General features: G+C 40.8%; 1 long non-coding RNA gene across 1 annotated transcript in view; it reads left to right on the plus strand.

The window, feature by feature from the left end:
- The first annotated feature begins 804 nt into the window (after nucleotides 1–804).
- The window catches only part of Gm41257, a 73,075-nt gene continuing 50,655 nt past the window's right edge, over nucleotides 805–23,224 (plus strand). The window contains exon 1 of the long non-coding RNA XR_875007.1: nucleotides 805–1,930. This is a non-coding gene — a long non-coding RNA (predicted gene, 41257). The remainder of the gene's footprint in view (nucleotides 1,931–23,224) is intronic.

The raw sequence follows: 23,224 nt of genomic DNA on the forward strand, positions 1-23,224 counted from the left end.
TTTAATACACACAGTGAGTGTGTGTTACACACAGTGAGTGTGTGTTACTGCACAGTGAGTGTGTGTTAGTGCACAGTGAGTGTGTGTTAGTGCACAGTGAGTGTGTGTTAGTGCACAGTGAGTGTGTGTTACACACAGTGAGTGTGTGTTAGTGCACAGTGAGTGTGTGATACACACAGTGAGTGTGTGTTAGTGCACAAACCGTTCGACTTCTTTAGATTCTTCAAGAAAGTAGACATATCTCCATTAAGATGTAAATGAAGTAAGAAAATTTTCATGTATTCTTTTTAAAATTAAAATCAAATTATTAAATTTTATTCCTGTTTATAGTATGGCCCTGTGTGAGTTTATGTGCACCAGGTGTGTGTAGGAGCCTGCAGAGGACAGAAGAGGATGTCAGACCCTCTAGTCTATAACTAGAGTTATAGGTGATTATGAGCTGCTGTGTGGGTACAGGGATCCAAACTCTGGGCCACAGGATAATAAGGGCATTAAAGATCCTTAGCCACCTAGCCCATTATGCATCTCTTTTATGAGGGTGGATTAATAATGGACTCAGGGATAATGTGAAAGGTGGGACATATCATCTAATTTTTCATATTATGTAATTTTGTATTGTAGACTTTGCTAATTAATAATCTCACTGCTCCTTTCAAGGGTTGTTCAAATTTGTTAATAGAACTTATTTATTTTTGGAAGTCTCAACTGCAAGAAGCTCTTTGGAAATGATAAAAAGATGCTATACTTTCCTTCTGTTTCTTTTTAAGAAATATTAGTATTGTGTCTATAAGAATAATAAATTATTATTAATGATAACTGGGTTTTCTCATTTTAGGGCTCAAAAGAGAGCTTGTATCCTTTTGAAATTAGTACAGTTTAGAGCATGATTTCAGTGCTAATATCTAGAAAGAAGAGTTTCAAAGCCAGATCAACTTCCTAAGTCCTTAAAAAAAATCTCATTGCACAACAAAACTACTGAAGGCTCTAAGGTGTTTAATCTTTTTAGAAAGCATCATTTTAAAATTTGCTTCAGGTAGCATATTCCAGGTTTATTTGCTCATGCACTCTTTCTTTGATGACATCTACTAACATAGAACAATCAGAAAAATTCCTTGGAACATACAGAGCATATCTTTCCAAATATAGCAAAGGACACTTTACTTTTCTCAGACAGATGGAGGCTGTCATTTTAGTAGACAAATACTGGTTTGGATGCATTAAGAAAATATATGTCTCATTTACAATTTTATGGATTTTGTTGCTTGGGATAGACCCAATATATGTCAAAAAGAACAGAATTCTAAAATGTAAAGTAAATGCCATTAGAAATAATATGTAAAGGTGACAAGAGCATAAAGGTGGTAGGGGAATGTCCAAAGGTTAGGTAATGCTTGCTAGCTTTAAGTAGAACTGCAAACTTGTGTGCTAATCCAGGAGGTACATCACTTTGAATCTGTATACTCAGATCCGATCCAGTTATCAGGAACCTAAAGCCAGGGTAATTACTTAGTTCTCTAGATCTGCCTTAAAATAATCCTCTGAGTTGGGGTCTTGGTCTCCTTTTCTGCTCATAAATACAGGTAATGCAGTAGTCAGCATGTATACAGCTGCACCTATCTGCACCAGGAGAACAGTGCCCATACACAGACCCAGCACATATTAGTGAGACTGGGCTGTCACATTCTAGGTTGGCTCTGGCTGGAGCATGAGGCAGAGCTCTAAATTATTTGGGGGTCCCCAGGGAAATGGTTATTCTTTAGGTCTATTTTCTCAAAGTTGCTGAGCAGTGTTCTTGATCTGAGCTCCTTCCTAGAGTGTAGCATCTTGCATAGTTCTGTCTACAGAGGATGTCCTAACGGATGACCGAATGACTGGACAGCTCGCATATTTCCTGCCAAAGGCCTAGATGTTCTCAAGAACTGAACAGCAGGTAATGAAAATGTGACTCTTCCTGAAGTCCTTTGCTCTTAGGTTTGCCCTTAAGCCTCTGTCTGTCTCCTTGTTATGTTTTCTTTCAGTTGGCTGGCTAAGGGTTATTGATTGCACTATGAGCAGGATCCCATGACCCACATTACTTTTTTTTTGCCTGTGCATTGTGACAATATCATGTAATGGTTCTGCCAGGTTGTCACACACTAGCTGTGTACCCTTACATACAGTTATTCAATCTCTGTTCCTTGAGGTTAAATAATTTTAAGATTTAGCATAGTAAATACATTTCAAATGAAAATTATAATTTTAAAATTGAAGGGATTGATACAGGAAAATAACGTTTTCAGTGTCTGGTGTATCATCCTCAAAACTACTGTTGGCTGTTATTCCTTATATAGTTCTCAGTCATATTACTAAGCTTATTTCTGCTGGTACTGTCACCCAACTGTCTTAAATGTTCTAAGACACAGTTATGTATTAGGAAAAGAATGCCAGTATAGGTATGCTCTTTCTCTCTTCCTCTGCTCTTCCCTTTTCTTCCTTTCCCTCTCTTTCTCTCATCCTCTTTTCCCTCCCTCTCTCCATCCATCCACCCATCCATCTCTTCCTTCTGTTCTTGATTGGCAAGTGCTTTATCACTGAGTTTAATTCCCAGTTCACAGTGATCTTGCTTGGAGTCTCCTTGGTTGGCATCCTGAACTTAGTATCTGTGTGTTTCAATTTAATAACTTCTTTTTATGGAACTTATTTACTATACTATATCAATAAAAATTTTTCTTTCTGACATGAACATCTTCATCTTGATAATGTTTTGAGAACATTTTTTTCATGTGGATTATAATTCCATACTATAAACTCTATGGTTTTTTACATTTACACATTAGTATATATATATATTTGGTTAAAAATCAGGAATAGAAATATCTGTATGCACCACTCAGCTTAAATAAAATGTCACTGGACACTTAGAACCCCTCTGTACCACTCCTCAATTGCTTCAAGAATTTTAAAAGTCATTTACTTGCTTTTTTGGTTGTCATATTCTTCAAATTTTATTTTCAAGTTAGCACACAAAATAATGGCTTCCTTGGTGGCATTTGCACCCATACATGTCACCACACTGCCCTGTGGTATGTTTATTGTCCCCATGTCTTACGAGGTCTCTTTTCTTTGTTTTGTGTGTGTGTGTGTTTTAGTTTTATCTTTGTCAATATAAGCTAAGACATGCTAAAATTACTTAGTAATTCATTCACTGTATTTATTATTTTTATTATTTCTTTTGAGATCATAATTATATAATTTCTTCCCTCCCCCTTTCCTCTATAAACTCTCCTGTCTTAGTTCGGATTTCTATTGCTGTGAAGAGACACTATGACCAAGGCAACTCTTATAAAGGACAACATTTAATTGGGGCCAGTTTACACAGTTTCAGAGGTTCAGTTCATTGTCATCATGGAAGGAAACATGGCAGCATGCAGGAGGAGATAGTGCTGGAGGAGCTGAAAGTTCTACATCTTGATCTAAGACCAGCCAGGAAGAGACTCTGATTTCAAATTGGGTGGAGCTTGAGCATAGAAGACCTCACCTCAAAGCTCACCCATGTAGTGACACACCTCCTACAACAAGGCTATGCCTCGTCCAATAAGGACACACCTCCTAATAGAGCCGTTTCCTATGGCCAAGCATTGAAACACATGAGTCTATGGGGGCAAACCTATTCAATCCACCTCTCCACACATACACTCTTCTTTTCTCTCTTTCAAATTCCTGGCCTCTTTTATTCATTAATTGCTATGTATTTTTTTAAATATTACCTGCTTAGTCTGTATAATATATGTGTATATATGTTTCCAGGGCTGACCATTTGGGATTGGATAACCCTTAGGAAGACTGACTCTTCCTCTCTCAGAAACCCTTAGCTTCCTGTAGTTCTTTGTGTAGAGTTGAAGCCTTGAGGTCTTTCCCTGTCCACAGTTGTGTTGATGAGACTTTTTGGGTGGAGCTTCTGTGATTCTTTCTATGGCTTTCTGAGTTTGGCTGATGAAGATGGGGCTTTCACCTATTGGAGATTAACTTAGTTCAGGTTCCTATTGCTGCCATGAAACACCATGACCAAAAATCAAGTAGGAGAGGAAAGGATTTATTTGGCTTATACTTTCCTATTGTTGTTCATCATTGAAGGAAGTCAGGGTAGGAACTCAAACACGGCAGGATTCTGGAGGCAGGAACTGATGCAAAGGCTATGGAGTGGTGCTAATTACTGGCTTGCTCCCATGTCTTGTTCAGTCTGTTTCCTTATAGAACCCAGGACCACCAGCCGAGGGGTTGCACCACCCACAATAGGCTGGGGTCTCCCCATCTAAAACAAATTAAGAAAATGCATTACAACTAGATCTTATGGAGACATCCTCTTAATTAAGATTCCCTCCTTTTAGATGCCTCTAGCTTGTGTGTCAAGGTGACACAAGACTAGTTAGGAGAAGCTCCTTGACACAGATTCTGAGAAATGCAATTACCAGACCAGCAGGAGTGTTTTAAGAGCTTTAAACAAGTATCAATTCACAAACTGTTTTCCAAAAATCTTGCTTCAGCTTATATTCTCAAAAAATGGGTTAGTAACACTTCAGAGGACAATTCAAAAGGCAAGAAGTCTGCCAGGAAGAGGGAAAAATGCCTGCTGCCAAACCCTGATGCTATGGTTTCAATATAAACTATCCTCCACATATGCTTGAGCATCTGGTTTCTAACCCATGGGGCTATCTGGGAATCGTTAGGAGATGGATAAAGTACCCAAGGGCAGGCTTTGTGGGTTTATAGCCTGGCCCTACTTCCGGTTCTGACCCCCTACTTCCGGTTTTGACACCGCACTTCCTGAGTGCAGAGGAAATGTCATCCGTCTGCCACTTGTCTGCCAGGTTGGCCTCACTACAGGTCTCTTGCTGCCATGCCTTCTCTGCTCTGATGGACTATAACCCTTCTGGAACTGGAAGCCAAAATAAATCCTTTCTTTCCTAATTTGCTTTACGCCAGGGTATTTTATCACAGCAACAGCAATGTAACTAATACACTTGATAGTCTAAATTTGATCCCTGGGATCCCCAAAGTTGTCCTCTGACTTCCATAGGTGTGACATGACACGTATTAAAAAAAAAAACCCACAAATGAATAAAAATGTAAAAAGAAGTAAGGCAAGAAGTGTCACGAGTATATTGTACTGTACCATATGGTAAGGCTATAATTAAAATCAATTATATTTTTAGAAGGATCATTCACTTACAGGAATATTCATACAACCCAAGAATTTTGCCTGATGAATTCTTGTGAGAGAAACATGACTTTATAACTAGCACCAAAATCAAGAAGCATATGCCTTTTTTAATAAAAATTTTAAGTACTGGCTTTTGACTCATTTTGTTTATATGGCCACAATCATCCTTTCTATATATGTAAGACTGAAGTTATAAAACAAATTTATCAATTAAGAAAGCTGTATGGACTCTGTGATAGTTTTACTGTTGAGGTGGCACAGCCGGGAAACACCTGGAAAGAGTCTTAAGGATTGTCTAGATCAGAGTGGCTTGTAGACATGTCCTTGGGAGATTTTCTTGAATACATTAGTTATTGTGGGAAGACTAAGCCCACTGTGGCTGGCACCATTTCTTAAGCTTTGGGTCTGGTACTGTTTAAGTATAGAAAGTGGATTGGACACACGCAGATATGCAGGCATTTACTGTCTCCTCTGCTCTCGACCCTGAGCATGACCAGCTGTTTCACTTTCCTGTCTTAAATTCCTGGATGGGATGGACTAGTGGTTCTCCATGGTCATAATGTTCTGAGCCTTTAATACTATTCCTCATGCTGTGGTGACTCCCTCCAACCATAAAATTACTTTGATGCTATTTCAGAACTGTAATTTGCTACTGTTATAGATAAAAATGTAAGTATCAATATACAGGATATCTGATATATGACCCCCCAAGTGGGTCACGACCCACAGGTTGAGAACCTCTGAAATATAACCTGGAATTGTAAGCTGATCACTTCTCCCTTAACGTTGCTTCTGTTGTGTATTATCACAGCAAGAAAATGAAGGTAGAAAGAACATCTTACCCACTTATTTGTACTATTATCTCTCTCCTCCTTACAAGTCATTACATAGACCCAGGTATTGTATGATTGTGAGAGTGGGCACAGGAAGTTTCATATATAACTACACCACACACACACACACACACACACACACACACACACACACCCCTTGTGAAGTATAATCCATAAATTATTTCTTCTTAGAAAGGCATAGAACTTGATTTCCTTAATGTCTTTCCATCTTTCTGTGAGACCTGTCCTGACTTATTTTAGTATGGCCTACATTAATTAGTGAGACTATATGAAATGCCACAGATGCTTAAAGAAATCTACCAGACTGGGACACGCTAGTCTTTTAGTTCCTAAGAATACAGATCTTGGTCAGAAAAAGGCGACTGTTGTGGTATCGGTTGCTTCCCAGGTGTTCTCTGAAATCCGACTGGCCCCCTTGAAGAGAGAACACTGGGCTTGACCTCACACTGCTGTGAATCAGGGGTGAAGTTTATTAGCTCTCCCTTAATTAAACCAGTGCAGCAAGAGCTACCGTATCATTTGCTCCTTTGTTACTCTTGGCAATATTCCCATTTCTCCTTTATGACAAATTACCCACCCTTTGGCCTCTGATTACCCACCAGAGAAACAGGCCATTGCTTTGTGAAGCAGGAGGGGAAATATACTATAGTTTAATTTTCAACTGTAAGGATTGGCACATTGTGTCAGGAACAAATAAATTTGAATTGTACTTATCTAATGTTTAAGCAATTCTGTGAGGCTTTTATGGGTACTTTAGGGAAAACTGTCAGCAGTCCAGGCTGATGTCCTTCTCTGGCTGGCAGATGCCAATGTTATTGTGCTGGTTGCCTTTCTGTCTGCTCCAGCTGTCAGTAGCATCTGAGAAGAGTGGACCTCAGTTGAGAAGATGTCTCCAACAGATTGGATTGTAAGCAAATATATGGGGCTTTTTCTTCATTAATGAATGATGTGGGAGTCTGAGCCCACAATATATGGGACCTGGGACTTAGAAAAACAACAAGGTTAAATACCATTCTCCCACAATCTCTGCTTCAGTTTCTGACTCCAGGTTACTCCTTGAGCGCCTGCCCAGAACCCCCTCAGTGATGGACCGGGATGTGGACTTGTTGGAAAAAATAAACTCTTTCCATCCCAAGGTGCTTTTAGTCAGGGCCTTATCACAGCAACAGAAAGCAAACTGGAAGGTGGGAGAGGTCCCTGGCTTCAAACAGGAGGAGCTACTTTTTCAGGGTGGGAGGTATCTGCGTAGCGTGAGCAGGCAGCCCACAGAGCTCCACAGATGTTTCTCAATAGTTCCCTTTATCTATTTTAAACCATTATATTGTGTGTTGGGTATGGTGGTGTGCTCCTATAACGCCTGTGCTCAGAGATATCACAAGTCTGAGGACAGCCCAAGCTTCATAGTCTGATCTATTTTGAAAGAGTAAACTCCTCCCTTGAAGGAAACTGGCATATGGTAGATTTCATACTCCATTTTCATTTCATACTCCATTTTCATACTCCAATGGGTGGCTTTACACCCATGCACAGATGGGCAGTACTAGTTGAACCCAATGGGTCCTTTAAAAAGATAGAAGAAAATAGAAAAAGAAAAAGAAAGGAAAAAGAAAGAGAAAAGAAAAAGAAAGGAAAAAGAAAAAAAAAGAAAAAGAAAAAGAAAAAGAAAAAGAAAAGCCTTGGGCAGTGGTAGGTAGTTCATGCCTTTAATCCCAGCACTCAAGAGGCAGAGGAAGGTAGATCTCTGAGTTTGAGGCCAGCTTGGTCTACAGAATGAGTTTCAGGACAACCAGGGTTCCAAAGAGAAACCCTATCTGGGAAAAAAAATGTCATGGGGAATTATGAGAGGCTGTGACTGTGAAGGAGCTGCTGAGAAGGAACTGGAGGGGTTGTATATGATCTAAGTACATTGTGCAAATGTATGAAATCACAAAATAAGTAAATATAGAGCCAAAATACCATGACAGGCAACCAAAAACAAAGCAATGGAGCAAAGCAAAACAAACCAAAACAATTGTACCAAGCTAGACCGACAGAGAAAAGAACTGTCCACATTTAAGGTGTACAATACGGTGAACTTGAAGACAAATACTCACTTGTGTAATCATTGCTACAGTTAATGTTTTCAACACACCCACCCGCTGCAGTTTCCCCTGAACCCCTATTTACCTTTTGCCTTTAAACTATTTTATTCATTTTTTGAAATTTTCATACATTTTTTTCAATGCATCTTGACAGTGTCAATCAATTCCTTCTTCCCCAAGCCTCCATCATATCCCCATTCCATTTCTTTTCTACTTTATGCTTTCTTTTTGTTGTTGTTATCAATAATTCCCCGAGTCCACTGAGTACACGGTATGTGGGGCTGCTCACTGGGGCATGGCAACCTACCGGTGGCCAAGTCCCAAAGGAGAGTAACTCCCTCGCTCAGCAGCCACCAGCTGCCAATAACTACGCCAGGGCTACTTTACCATCTGTGCTGGAATTTTGACTGGTTTGGTCTTGCACAGGCACCACAAGTGCAGCATCTGTCAGGTTGTGTCGGGAAGGCAGCACTTCACAGTTCTCTTCCGTTCTTCCCACTCCTTCTCCGACCCTGTTGCCTGATCCTTCCACAGTGGAAGGCTGACTCAGTAGACTTCACTCACAGCGGAGCCCGCACTGTTACATATACTGGATGCTTTGCCCAGTTACGAGTTTCTGAATTAAGCGATATCTACTGCAAAAAGCAGCTTCTCTCACCAAAGTCGGGAGCAACACAGAAATCAATTTCCATAAGGTTTCTTCATTATCTTCCACTTCCTGTCCTCTCCCTGCTAAAAATAAACCAATCAAGAGTTGAACATGTGTTTCTGAACTGATCTACTTTGCCAATCTTATGAAGTCTTACATTTAAGTTTGGTATGAGTGACAAGAAAAGAGAAGAACTGTGAACGAAAAGAAAGGTTTGAAAACCCAGAGCGAAGACACCATCCTGAATTGGCTCTGTGGGGGAGCTGAGCAAGGTTCTCCATGGTCTGCTTGTCCTGCCAAAATAACATACCGCACACAAAGTAGGTTAAGCAAGATAAATTTCCTTTCTTACAGCTGTGGAAGCTGCAAGGGTATTGGCAAGTTAAGATTCAGACACATCTCTGTGCTATGCAGATGCTCAGGCTCTTTTTGCCTTGCTTCTGTGTCCCCAGAGAACCTGCCTCATGTCAGGATACCAGTCAGACTGGATTAGAGCTGACCCTAACCCATGTCCCCTTGCTCCCTGCCCTGAGAGCCTTGTCCCTCTTTACTGGTAGTCATGTTGGGACTCCAGTTTCAATTTCAGAGAGTGGGCATCACAGCCAGCCCGCAGGAAGGCAATCCTTACAGGGCTTTTTATTATTCTGACAGAATTCGAAAGCGAATTGAGGATGTAAATGACTACAAACCTTCAGACCGAAATTAACTGGGGATAGCTCACTGAAGAATGAGGGTGATTACTAACACATTATGCAAATGGAGGAAACTAGATAAGAAAAGTAAATGGGCAATTTGAAGTGTAAGTGGCTTTATGCTACACAGTGAATTCATGGCCCGTCATCGGAGAAGTCATGCGTTTGCGGTGTCGGAGAATTAACTTGTCAAAATTGCTTGCATTTCTCATGTTTGTGTGGTTTGTTTTGAAACCTTTCTACAAGTCAAAGAGATTTATGGTATTTCCTTTATTATTTTTGGAAGAAAAAGCGGTGGAAAGAAAGTGTAAACATTAAACAAAATGAAGCTCTAGTTAAGTTGTTATTTAGTAACAAAGGAAATAGTTACCTAGTACCTAATTCATAATCTTTTGAAATATAATAAAAAATATTTAATTAAGATAAGCATCTAGTAAGGTGTTTATTTCATTTTATTAAGTTCTGAAAACCAATATTGCCACAATTATAATAAAAACTACCAAAACTATTGAGTTTTTTTAACCTTTTATCATTTTCAAATTAAAATGATAAATTAAAATTAAAATCCTTAATACTTAGAATGCTGAATGCTCAAATGTTTCTAGAAGAATTTAAAAATGTATGTATTGTCAGCTTGTCTATTTGACATATAACATGCATTGTCTGTGCTGTTACTTGTCCTCCCTCCCTCCCTCTCTCCCTCCCTCCCTCCCTCCCTCCCTCCCTCCCTCCCTCCTTCTTTCTTTCTTTCTTTCTTTCTTTCTTTCTTTCTTTCTTTCTTTCTTTCTGTCTTTCTTTCTTTCTTTGTTTTAAATCTACCTTTTGTTTTCATTAACAAGGCAAAATGACCATACCCAAGTCGCGGCATTGTTCGAGAGCTTTGCATGTGATAGTGAGATGGTGAATTACTTTATCATTGAGGTTATGCAGTATGGAACATTTCTCGTACATTTAACTGGATCTTTTCAGCTTTAATAAAGCTGTGAGTTAAATAACAAAAATCAGATAATTAACTCAGTCTTTACTTATTCAACTTGAAACAAACGAAAAATGTTTTGTGTCTTGTTTTGTTTTTGTTTTTCCCCAAATTGCTTGTGTTAGGTATGCAATGGAAAGACACAGCTGCCTGGCATACAATTCTGGTCTTACGATTCTTAGCTGTAACAACTCTGGGCAAGTTGTTGAGTATGTTTTTGTCTCAGTTTCTTTTGTGTGAAATGGTATTGCATTAATGCCTACTTTTAGTTTCGCTGTAGGATTAAACGAGGTAGCTGTGGAAAGTGCTTAGGAGGGGTACACGCCCATCATTAACATCATAGGTGTTAATTTACTAGATGTTTTTATTGTTAGCTGAAGTGGCATACCCTCCCCCACCCTTCTGCATTGTATAGTTGCACAATTAAACCCAAAACCCCAGAACCATTTCACTGATAAATAGTATTCCATAAGAAAGGAAGCTCTTGATCTGGGAATTATGACATCTTCTCCAAACCAAATTTGAGAAAGCTCTGCCCTTGAGCATCAATGAATCCAGAACTGGCATCTCCCCACATCTTGAACAGCAAGTATTATGTTTGGCTGATGTGCAAAAATTGAGCTGGCTACAGAGAAGTTGAGGCAGGATTGGTTATAGTTTCCTAGAAAGGAATTGCTTTAAATACCGAGAAGAGCAGAATGGACTCTTCTCAGCACTCCATAGATGCAAGCTGCTTAACAGGAGTGACTGAACGTGGAGGCTGAACGTCACTTGCAGGGTGCACACGGTAATATCCCAGCCTCCTCAGGGCAACTTGCAGCAACTGAAAAATTATATCCCCACACATAGGTGTATGGAATCCTAAAGGAGATGGACTCATGGATCTTGACTGATATCAGATCTAGCCTGTGAAGATTGTCTCATCTGGTGGCTAGGATGGGTCACCAAGGGATTATTATTGGTTCTGAAAATGTGTGGCTTCTTCAGACTTATATAATGATTGCTTAGATTCTTTGGACCTTAGTTTCTCCACAAATAAGTGAAGGGAAAGACATTTTTTTAATTGAAATGATTTTTTTCATATACTATATGCTGATAATTGTTTCCACCCCCCCAGTTCCATGTGCTTTCTTATTCTCTTTGGAAAACAAACAAACAAACAGACAAACAAACAGGCAAACAAAACAGGATAAAGAAAAAAACAAAACAGCAACAAAAACAAACCAAAGAAGAATCACAAGAAACATGCACACATGCACATACACATACACACACACATACACATACACATACACGCACATGTACACGCACACGCACACGCACACACACACAAATGAAACCTATAAAGGAACAAAATCGGAAAGCATAATATCAAAGCAAGTCAAAAACATCTAAACAAAGCAGTATGAGGTGAAATGTCTACAGAAGTACCATTGAGTTCATTTTGTGCTGGGCATCTACTGCTGAGGATGTGGTGTGCCCTTAAGTGGAGTTAAGATACCCAGTGAAATGCCAAGAGAAAGGCTTGCATTTGATGTGAGAATCTCAAAGACACAAATAGAAAATTTGGGAAATAGTTGCTATTAGTCTAGAAGAGCAAAGCCATGAGCCTGCTGTGTCTTGTCTTCTTTTGTGTTTCCTCCTTTTCCCTGTATAGTTCCTTATAAGCAACTGCTTTGTCTTGGAACTAGAAATAAGACGCTTTGGATAACCACAACTATTTGATGGTAGCTCCACATTTAGGGATTAAGGTATTGCTGGCCGCAGTGTTGTGTGAGAATGTCTTCGATGTGTTAGACTGAGTGAGTGAGTAGAGTCAGGGAAAGATGAGAGAGGCCATTACACATTCTTTTATCATAAAGTGGAAGTTAAGTACTTAAGCTCCTTCAGGCTCTAATGCATAAGTTATAAACCAGATCACAAATTGCCTTAAGTGCACCAGGTCTCTTGCTGACTCATTTCAAATGTCGATGAACAATAGGGGGTGGGCTGAGTGCCAGAGGGCGAGAGAGGATACAGCAAGAAATCTATACACATTTAGAGAGGTGGCATCTGCTGGGTGGTGACGGTGCATGCCTTTAATTCCAGGACTTGGGAAGCAAAAGCAGGTGTTCAAGGCCAGTCTGGTCTACAGAGTAAGTTCCAGGACAAGGACAGCCAGGACTACACAGAGAAGGCATGTCCCCCCCCCAAAAAAAGTAAAAAATTCCCCCCCACTCCAACAAAGCAACACCATCATCAAAAACACCATCTAAACAAACAAAAAAGAAAGGTGTCATCCAGTGGTGTAGATATAGAAGTAATATTGATTATTATTATTATTTTATTATTATAATCTTATTTTTCTTTGAGAAAGAGCAACACCAGAGGGAGGAAGAAAATAAATATATTAGGACACACCACAAGTTCAGCAATCAGAAAATTATTAATTGGGGCAAGTAATATTATGGTTGATGTTGCTGATAACTGGCTATATGAAGGGGCATGTTTTGCCTTTGCCTTAAATGTGTTTGAGGATGTGAGGAGGCTTTTGAAGAGTCCATGAAGCTATATAGAGGTAAAATATATAACTTTAGGAAAATTAGTCTGAACAGGTGAGAGGGTGCGCCAGAGAACCTGACAGCTTCTGGAACAGGCAGAAGCACAGAGGCGCTGAGGCAGCACCCTGTGTGGGCCGGGGACAGCCGGCCACCTTCCGGACCGGAGGACAGGTGCCCACCCGGCTGGGGAGGCGGCCTAAGCCACAGCAGCAGCGGTCGCCATCTTGGTCCGGGACCCGCCGAACTTGGGAAATTAGTCTGGGCAGGTGAGAGGGTGCGCCAGAGAACCTGACAGCTTCTGGAACAGGCGGAAGCACAGAGGCGCTGAGGCAGCACCCTTTGTGGGCCGGGGACAGCCAGCCACCTTCCGGACCAGAGGACAGGTGCCCACCCGGCTGGGGAGGCGGCCTAAGCCACAGCAGCAGCGGTCGCCATCTTGGTCCGGGACCCGCCGAACTTAGGAAATTAGTCTGAACAGGTGAGAGGGTGCGCCAGAGAACCTGACAGCCTCTGGAACAGGCAGAAGCACAGAGGGGCTGAGGCAGCACCCTGTGTGGGCCGGGGACAGCCGGCCACCTTCCGGACCGGAGGACAGGTGCCCGCCCGGCTGGGGAGGCGACCTAAGCCACAGCAGCAGCGGTCGCCATCTTGGTCCGGGACCCGCCGAACTTAGGAAATTAGTCTGAACAGGTGAGAGGGTGCGCCAGAGAACCTGACAGCTTCTGGAACAGGCAGAAGCACAGAGGCGCTGAGGCAGCACCCTGTGTGGGCCGGGGACAGCCAGCCACCTTCCGGACCAGAGGACAGGTGCCCGCCCGGCTGGGGAGGCGACCTAAGCCACAGCAGCAGCGGTCGCCATCTTGGTCCCGGGACTCCAAGGAACTTAGGAATTTAGTCTGCTTAGGTGAGAGTCTGTACCACCTGGGAACTGCCAAAGCAACACAGTGTCTGAGAAAGGTCCTGTTTTGGGCCTTCTTCTTCGGCCAGGAGGAGGTCCAAATACAAGATATCTGCGCACCTTCCCTGTAAGAGAGCTTGCCAGCAGAGAGTGCTCTGAGCACTGAAACTCAGAGGAGAGAATCTGTCTCCCAGGTCTGCTGATAGACGGTAACAGAATCACCAGAAGAACAATCTCTAAACAGAGTCAACTATAACTACTAACTCCAGAGATTACCAGATGGCGAAAGGTAAACGGAGGAATCTTACTAACAGGAACCAAGACCACTCACCATCACCAGAACCCAGCACACCCACTTCGCCCAGTCCAGGGAACCCCAACACACCTGAGAACCTAGACCTAGATTTAAAAGCATATCTCATGATGATGGTAGAGGACATCAAGAAGGACTTTAATAAATCACTTAAAGAAATACAGGAGAACACTGCTAAAGAGTTACAAGTCCTTAAAGAAAAACAGGAAAACACAATCAAACAGGTAGAAGTCCTTACAGAAAAAGAGGAAAAAACATACAAACAGGTGATGGAAATGAACAAAACCATACTAGACCTAAAAAGGGAAGTAGACACAATAAAGAAAACTCAAAGCGAGGCAACACTAGAGATAGAAACCCTAGGAAAGAAATCTGGAACCATAGATTTGAGCATCAGCAACAGAATACAAGAGATGGAAGAGAGAATCTCAGGTGCAGAAGATTCCATAGAGAACATCGGCACAACAATCAAAGAAAACGGAAAATGCAAAAAGATCCTAACTCAAAATATCCAGGAAATCCAGGACACAATAAGAAGACCAAACGTACGGATAATAGGAGTGGATGAGAATGAAGATTTTCAACTCAAAGGTCCAGCAAACATCTTCAACAAAATTATTGAAGAAAACTTCCCAAATCTAAAGAATGAGATGCATATGAACATACAAGAAGCCTACAGAACTCCAAATAGACTGGACCAGAAAAGAAATTCCTCCCGACACATAATAATCAGAACATCAAATGCACTAAATAAAGATAGAATACTAAAAGCAGTAAGGGAAAAAGGTCAAGTAACATATAAAGGCAAGCCTATCAGAATTACACCAGATTTTTCACCAGAGACTATGAAAGCCAGAAGAGCCTGGACAGATGTTATACAGACACTAAGAGAACACAAACTGCAGCCCAGGCTACTATACCCAGCCAAACTCTCAATTATCATAGAGGGAGAAACCAAAGTATTCCACGACAAAACCAAATTCACGCATTATCTCTCCACGAATCCAGCCCTTCAAAGGATAATAACAGAAAAAAACCAATACAAGAACGGGAACAACGCCCTAGAAAAAACAAGAAGGTAATCCCTCAACAAACCTAAAAGAAGACAGCCACAAGAACAGAATGCCACCTTTAACAACTAAAATAACAGGAAGCAACAATTACTTTTCCTTAATATGTCTTAACATCAATGGTCTCAACTCGCCAATAAAAAGACATAGACTAACAAACTGGCTACACAAACAAGACCCAACATTTTGCTGCTTACAGGAAACTCATCTCAGAGAAAAAGATAGACACTACCTCAGAATGAAAGGCTGGAAAACAATTTTCCAAGCAAATGGTATGAAGAAACAAGCAGGAGTAGCCATCCTAATATCTGATAAGATTGACTTCCAACCCAAAGTCATCAAAAAAGACAAGGAGGGACACTTCATTCTCATCAAAGGTAAAATCCTCCAAGAGGAACTCTCAATTCTGAATATCTATGCTCCAAATACAAGAGCAGCCACATTCACTAAAGAAACTTTAGTAAAGCTCAAAGCACACATTGCGCCTCACACAATAATAGTGGGAGACTTCAACACACCACTTTCACCAATGGACAGATCATGGAAACAGAAACTAAACAGGGACACACTGAAACTAACAGAAGTGATGAAACAAATGGATCTGACAGATATCTACAGAACATTTTATCCTAAAACAAAAGGATATACCTTCTTCTCAGCACCTCATGGTACCTTCTCCAAAATTGACCACATAATAGGTCACAAATCAGGCCTCAACAGATTCAAAAATATTGAAATTGTCCCATGTATCCTATCAGATCACCATGCACTAAGGCTGATCTTCAATAACAAGATAAATAACAGAAAGCCAACATTCACATGGAAACTGAACAACACTCTTCTCAATGATACCTTGGTCAAGGAAGGAATAAAGAAAGAAATTAAAGACTTTTTAGAGTTTAATGAAAATGAAGCCACAACGTACCCAAACCTTTGGGACACAATGAAAGCATTTCTAAGAGGGAAACTCATAGCTATGAGTGCCTTCAAGAAAAAACGGGAGAGAGCACATACTAGCAGCTTGACAACACATCTAAAAGCTCTAGAAAAAAAGGAAGCAAATTCACCCAAGAGGAGTAGACGGCAGGAAATAATCAAACTCAGGGGTGAAATCAACCAAGTGGAAACAAGAAGAACTATTCAAAGAATTAACCAAACGAGGAGTTGGTTCTTTGAGAAAATCAACAAGATAGATAAACCCTTAGCTAGACTCACTAAAGGGCACAGGGACAAAATCCTAATTAACAAAATCAGAAATGAAAAGGGAGACATAACAACAGATCCTGAAGAAATCCAAAACACTATCAGATCCTTCTACAAAAGGCTATACTCAACAAAACTGGAAAACCTGGATGAAATGGACAAATTTCTGGACAGATACCAGGTACCAAAGTTGAATCAGGATCAAGTTGACCTTCTAAACAGTCCCATATCCCCTAAAGAAATAGAAGCAGTTATTAATAGTCTCCCAGCCAAAAAAAGCCCAGGACCAGACGGGTTTAGTGCAGAGTTCTATCAGACCTTCAAAGAAGATCTAACTCCAGTTCTGCACAAACTTTTTCACAAGATAGAAGTAGAAGGTATTCTACCCAACTCATTTTATGAAGCCACTATTACTCTGATACCTAAACCACAGAAAGATCCAACAAAGATAGAGAACTTCAGACCAATTTCTCTTATGAACATCGATGCAAAAATTCTTAATAAAATTCTCGCTAACCGAATCCAAGAACACATTAAAGCAATCATCCATCCTGACCAAGTAGGTTTTATTCCAGGGATGCAGGGATGGTTTAATATACGAAAATCCATCAATGTAATCCATTATATAAACAAACTCAAAGACAAAAACCACATGATCATCTCGTTAGATGCAGAAAAAGCATTTGACAAGATCCAACACCCATTCATGATAAAAGTTCTGGAAAGATCAGGAATTCAAGGCCAATACCTAAACATGATAAAAGCAATCTACAGCAAACCAGTAGCCAACATCAAAGTAAATGGAGAGAAGCTGGAAGCAATCCCACTAAAATCAGGGACTAGACAAGGCTGCCCACTTTCTCCCTACCTTTTCAACATAGTACTTGAAGTATTAGCCAGAGCAATTCGACAACAAAAGGAGATCAAGGGGATACAAATTGGAAAAGAGGAAGTCAAAATATCACTTTTTGCAGATGATATGATAGTATATATAAGTGACCCTAAAAATTCCAACAGAGAACTCCTAAACCTGATAAACAGCTTCGGTGAAGTAGCTGGATATAAAATTAACTCAAACAAGTCAATGGCCTTTCTCTACACAAAGAATAAACAGGCTGAGAAAGAAATTAGGGAAACAACACCCTTCTCAATAGCCACAAATAATATAAAATATCTCGGCGTGACTCTAACGAAGGAAGTGAAAGATCTGTATGATAAAAACTTCAAGTCCCTGAAGAAAGAAATTAAAGAAGATCTCAGAAGATGGAAAGATCTCCCATGCTCATGGATTGGCAGGACCAACATTGTAAAAATGGCTATCTTGCCAAAAGCAATCTACAGATTCAATGCAATCCCCATTAAAATTCCAACTCAATTCTTCAACGAACTAGAAGGAGCAATTTGCAAATTCATCTGGAATAACAAAAAACCGAGGATAGCAAAAACTCTTCTCAAGGATAAAAGAACCTCTGGTGGAATCACCATGCCTGACCTAAAGCTTTACTACAGAGCAATTGTGATAAAAACTGCATGGTACTGGTATAGAGACAGACAAGTGGACCAATGGAATAGAATTGAAGACCCAGAAATGAACCCACACACCTATGGTCACTTGATCTTCGACAAGGGAGCCAAAACCATCCAGTGGAAGAAAGACAGCATTTTCAACAATTGGTGCTGGCACAACTGGTTGTTATCATGTAGAAGAATGCGAATCGATCCATACTTATCTCCTTGTACTAAGGTCAAATCTAAGTGGATCAAGGAACTTCACATAAAACCAGAGACACTGAAACTTATAGAGGAGAAAGTGGGGAAAAGCCTTGAAGATATGGGCACAGGGGAAAAATTCCTGAACAGAACAGCAATGGCTTGTGCTGTAAGATCGAGAATTGACAAATGGGACCTAATGAAACTCCAAAGTTTCTGCAAGGCAAAAGACACTGTCTATAAGACAAAAAGACCACCAACAGACTGGGAAAGGATCTTTACCTATCCTAAATCAGATAGGGGACTAATATCCAACATATATAAAGAACTCAAGAAGGTGGACCTCAGAAAATCAAATAACCCCCTTAAAAAATGGGGCTCAGAACTGAACAAAGAATTCTCACCTGAGGAATACCGAATGGCAGAGAAGCACCTGAAAAAATGTTCAACATCCTTAATCATCAGGGAAATGCAAATCAAAACAACCCTGAGATTCCACCTCACACCAGTCAGAATGGCTAAGATCAAAAATTCAGGTGACAGCAGATGCTGGCGAGGATGTGGAGAAAGAGGAACACTCCTCCATTGTTGGTGGGATTGCAGGCTTGTACAACCACTCTGGAAATCAGTCTGGCGGTTCCTCAGAAAATTGGACATAGTACTACCGGAGGATCCAGCAATACCTCTCCTGGGCATATATCCAGAAGAAGCCCCAACTGGTAAGAAGGACACATGCTCCACTATGTTCATAGCAGCCTTATTTATAATAGCCAGAAACTGGAAAGAACCCAGATGCCCCTCAACAGAGGAATGGATACAGAAAATGTGGTACATCTACACAATGGAGTACTACTCAGCTATTAAAAAGAATGAATTTATGAAATTCCTAGCCAAATGGATGGACCTGGAGAGCATCATCCTGAGTGAGGTAACACAATCACAAAGGAACTCACACAATATGTACTCACTGATAAGTGGATACTAGCCCAAAACCTAGGATACCCACGATATAAGATACAATTTCCTAAACACATGAAACTCAAGAAAAATGAAGACTGAAGTGTGGACACTATGCCCCTCCTTAGAAGTGGGAACAAAACACCCATGGAAGGAGTTACAGAAACAAAGTATGGAGCTGAGATGAAAGGATGGACCATGTAGAGACTGCCATATCCAGGGATCCACCCCATAATCAGCTTCCAAATGCTGACACCATTGCATACACTAGCAAGATTTTACTGAAAGGACCCAGATGTAGCTGTCTCTTGTGAGACTATGCCGGGGCCTAGCAAACACAGAAGTGGATGCTCACAGTCAGCTAATGGATGGATCACAGGGCTCCCAATGGAGGAGCTAGAGAAAGTACCCAAGGAGCTAAAGGGATCTTCAACCCTATAGGTGGAACAACATTATGAACTAACCAGTACCCCTGAGCTCTTGACTCTAGCTGCATATGTATCAAAAGATGGCCTAGTCGGCCATCACTGGAAAGAGAGGCCCATTGGACACGCAGACTTTGTGTGCCCCGGTACAGGGGAACGCCAGGGCCAAAGGGGGGGAGTGGGTGGGTAGGGGAGTGGGGGTGGGTGGGTAAGGGGGTCTTTTGGTATAGCATTGGAAATGTAAATGAGCTAAATACCTAATAAAAAATGGAAAAAAAAATAAACCACATGCGGAATAAAAAAAAAAAATATATAACTTTGTCATTGTCATGAAACATTCAATGACAAAGCTCTGAATATGGAGGTCACAAGAATGTTTTAAACATTCTATGCCTATAACTTTGTTAACTGCGAGCAAATGTTCAGTGCAATACGAAGCGATTTTGATATTTTACGTGTCAAGGTTAGGTAGGGCGGGGAGTATGCCTTACCTGTTTTGCCAGCTGTGAAATACTCACTTGAAAGTCACTGCAATGTTCTTACTGAAGAAGACCTCAAGCACCACCATAATCAACGCGAGGAAAACACATGTCATCCAACAAGAAGATCCCTTCCTGTCTACATTTCTTTTCAGGCTTCTTAAAGCTAATGATCTAGGAGAAAACACTGTTAAGCAAGGAAAAAAGTACTTGTCACCAAATTTCTTCTGCTTATAGTCAGATAAGGAATCATTCTCATGCTTCCTTTCAGAATATAGGCAGCAAGGTTTTGTTGTGGCCAGGGGGCGGGGCATGCACAGTAATGTTCATGCAGATCACAGCAACCCTTTGTCAGTCTTTAAGACTTTCCCTCCTGTCAGTTGTATATACCAATGGAATATATATGAGAGGAAAGTTAAGGTACTGTAAAGATCTTCCCAGGATCTGTGTGAGATTAATAAATCTGCAAGCTTAGGATAAGACCTTCAGTGGCAGCAACAATGATTTTAGTCTACTTACTATATTCAGTAGAGAACGTGATAAAAGGAGTAAGTCCAAATTTTGTGACTAAGGGAAGATAATACTTGCTTACTTAGAAAATACATCTATAGTAACTGCTTTATTCCAAGACCAGAAGAGAATGCAGCATTCTACGTCCCTTAAAGTGGTAAGCTCTCCAAGTGATGGTAGCTGCCTCAGAGGATAGAAGCCAACACTGGGCCTCAAACTTGTCTTTCTGCCAGTCTGTAAGAGGCTACAGAAATAAAATTCTTCATTCTCATAGAGTAAAGGAGCTCTGTGGGCCAGGTTGGAAATCCGAATACATTTCTTTAATGACTGTTAGCATCTCCGGTAGGAGCAGATTTGCCTTCCCTCTGATGGAATTTTGTAATAGTTGTTTTTCTTGACTGGCTCATATTAGTCATTTTTGTTCTAAAGTAGATCAGAGGTTCCCTTTGGCTTCCTTATTGCCCTGAACAATGGATCCAAACTAATAATACTGTAAAGTACTTGAGAAGGGTGAAATAAGGAGCAGACAGGGAGAGACAGAATTAATGAACCTACAGGGCAGAGAAGATAGGATCAGGGAATGAAGGCTAGCAGGGGTCCTTGGCACAGAAATAACAAGGAGAATGGTTAATGCAGTAGTCCTCAACCCTGCAAGCACATTTGAATGCTCTGATTTGGTTAAAAAAGTATGGCTCCCTGGATATGGCAGTCTCTACATGGTCCATCCTTTCATCTCAGCTCCAAACCTTGTCTCTGTAACTCCTTCCATGGGTGTTTTGTTCCCAATTCTAAGGAGGGGCATAGTGTCCACACTTCAGTCTTCATTCCTCTTGAGTTTCATGTGTTTAGCAAATTCAGGGATCCACCCCATAATCAGCATCCAAACGCTGACACCATTGCATACACTAGCAAGATTTTATTGAAAGGACCCAGATGTAGCTATCTCTTGTGAGACTATCCCGGGGCCTAGCAAACACAGAAGTGGATGCTCACAGTCAGCTAATGGATGGATCACAGGGCTCCCAATGGAGGAGCTAGAGAAAGTAGCCAAGGAGCTAAAGGGATCTGCAACCCTATAGGTGGAACAACATTATGAACTAACCAGTACCCCGGAGCTCTTGACTCTAGCTGCATATGTATCAAAAGATGGCCTAGTCGGCCATCACTGGAAAGAGAGGCCCATTGGACATGCAAACTTTATATGCCCCAGTACAGGGGAACGCCAGGGCCAAAAAGGGGGAGTGGGTGGGTAGGGGTGTGGGGGTGGGTGGGTATGGCGGACTTTTGGTATAGCATTGGAAATGTAAATGAGCTAAATACCTAATAAAAAAATGGAAAAAAAGAGAAAACTTATTATTAGATCCTGTTTCCTTATGTAACATTTGATAATTATACTAGTATTTATTATTTTTTTTAAACATATACTCACATTTATTTATATGTAAGTAAAACATATAGTCACTGTAGCTGACTTCAGAAACCACAGAAGAGGGCATCAGATCTCATTACGGGTGGTTGTGAACCACCATGTGGTTGCTGGGATTTGAACTCACGGCCTTTGGGAGAGCAGTCGGTGCTCTTTACTGCTGAGCCATCTCTCCAGCCTTTAGTATTTATTATTAAGTGCCACCCTTAACAGGTCCTGTTTTTGTTTTGTGGGAGTAATCACACTGATATAATATTAAAGCTGACTAATGGAGAATATGAAATAATAAATACTTTTAAACAAACAAACAAAAAAGTATGGCTCATACTTGAACTGGTTTCCAGAGTGATAAACACTTTTTAGGAGTTGCCAGTGACACCAGGTGTCAGAGTGTGGAATGAGTCTTTGGAAAGGGCAAGGCCATGTGTAGAGGATGGGTGTTTTTCAACCACTCTCAGGCCAGATCAGGATAGAAGGCAATGCCTCAAAGGACTCAGAAAACTGTTGGTCAGAGGCTACTGATCTTTTTAAAGCCTTTCAAAAATTTATTCATAAAGTAATATTTTGTGATGTTTAATGTAAGGTCCGGCTTCTTTAAGTTGATAAAAAATGATGATAAGACTCTAGTAAATAGGCTACTGCAATAGCTCAGGCACCAGGGCAGAAGGTCTGTGTGGAAGCCATAGGGAGGGAAACAAGAACACAGGGTAGAAGGACGTCTGAAACCGTGAAATGCTACACGATGTGTCCTTAGCACAGAAGATATGAACGGAATGTAAAGGGGGGGGGGGCGTCCCCAAAAGAATTTCCAATATTAGTCATCAGAGTAGACTTACTATGACAACAGAAAAGGAAAAACTGGAGAGAGGAGTTACACTGAAAAAAGAGTTTCTGTTTAGCATATATTAAATTCTGATGGCAGAGCTATTAACTATAGCTAACATTTGCATGATTGTCTGCCTAAGAGAATAACAGCCCATTTCTTTTGCTTACTTCTCTTGTACTTAAGGTCTCTGGCCATTGCAACCCCTTTAAGATGTATTTCTGTGTTTCTCAACCTCCCTAATGCCATCATCCTCATGTTGTGGTGACCCTCGACCATGAAATTATTTTCATTGCCACTTCATAACTGTAATTTTGCTACTGAACTCTGGCTGCCTGGTTCAACTCATCTGTTCGGGCTCAAAAGTCCTCTCCAAGTTGACTGATTTAAACTAGCTTCCTTTGGGTTCTCACATAAT

This window comes from Mus musculus, chromosome 15, assembly GCF_000001635.26.
Source record: "Mus musculus strain C57BL/6J chromosome 15, GRCm38.p6 C57BL/6J".
Lineage (NCBI taxonomy): Eukaryota > Metazoa > Chordata > Mammalia > Rodentia > Muridae > Mus > Mus musculus.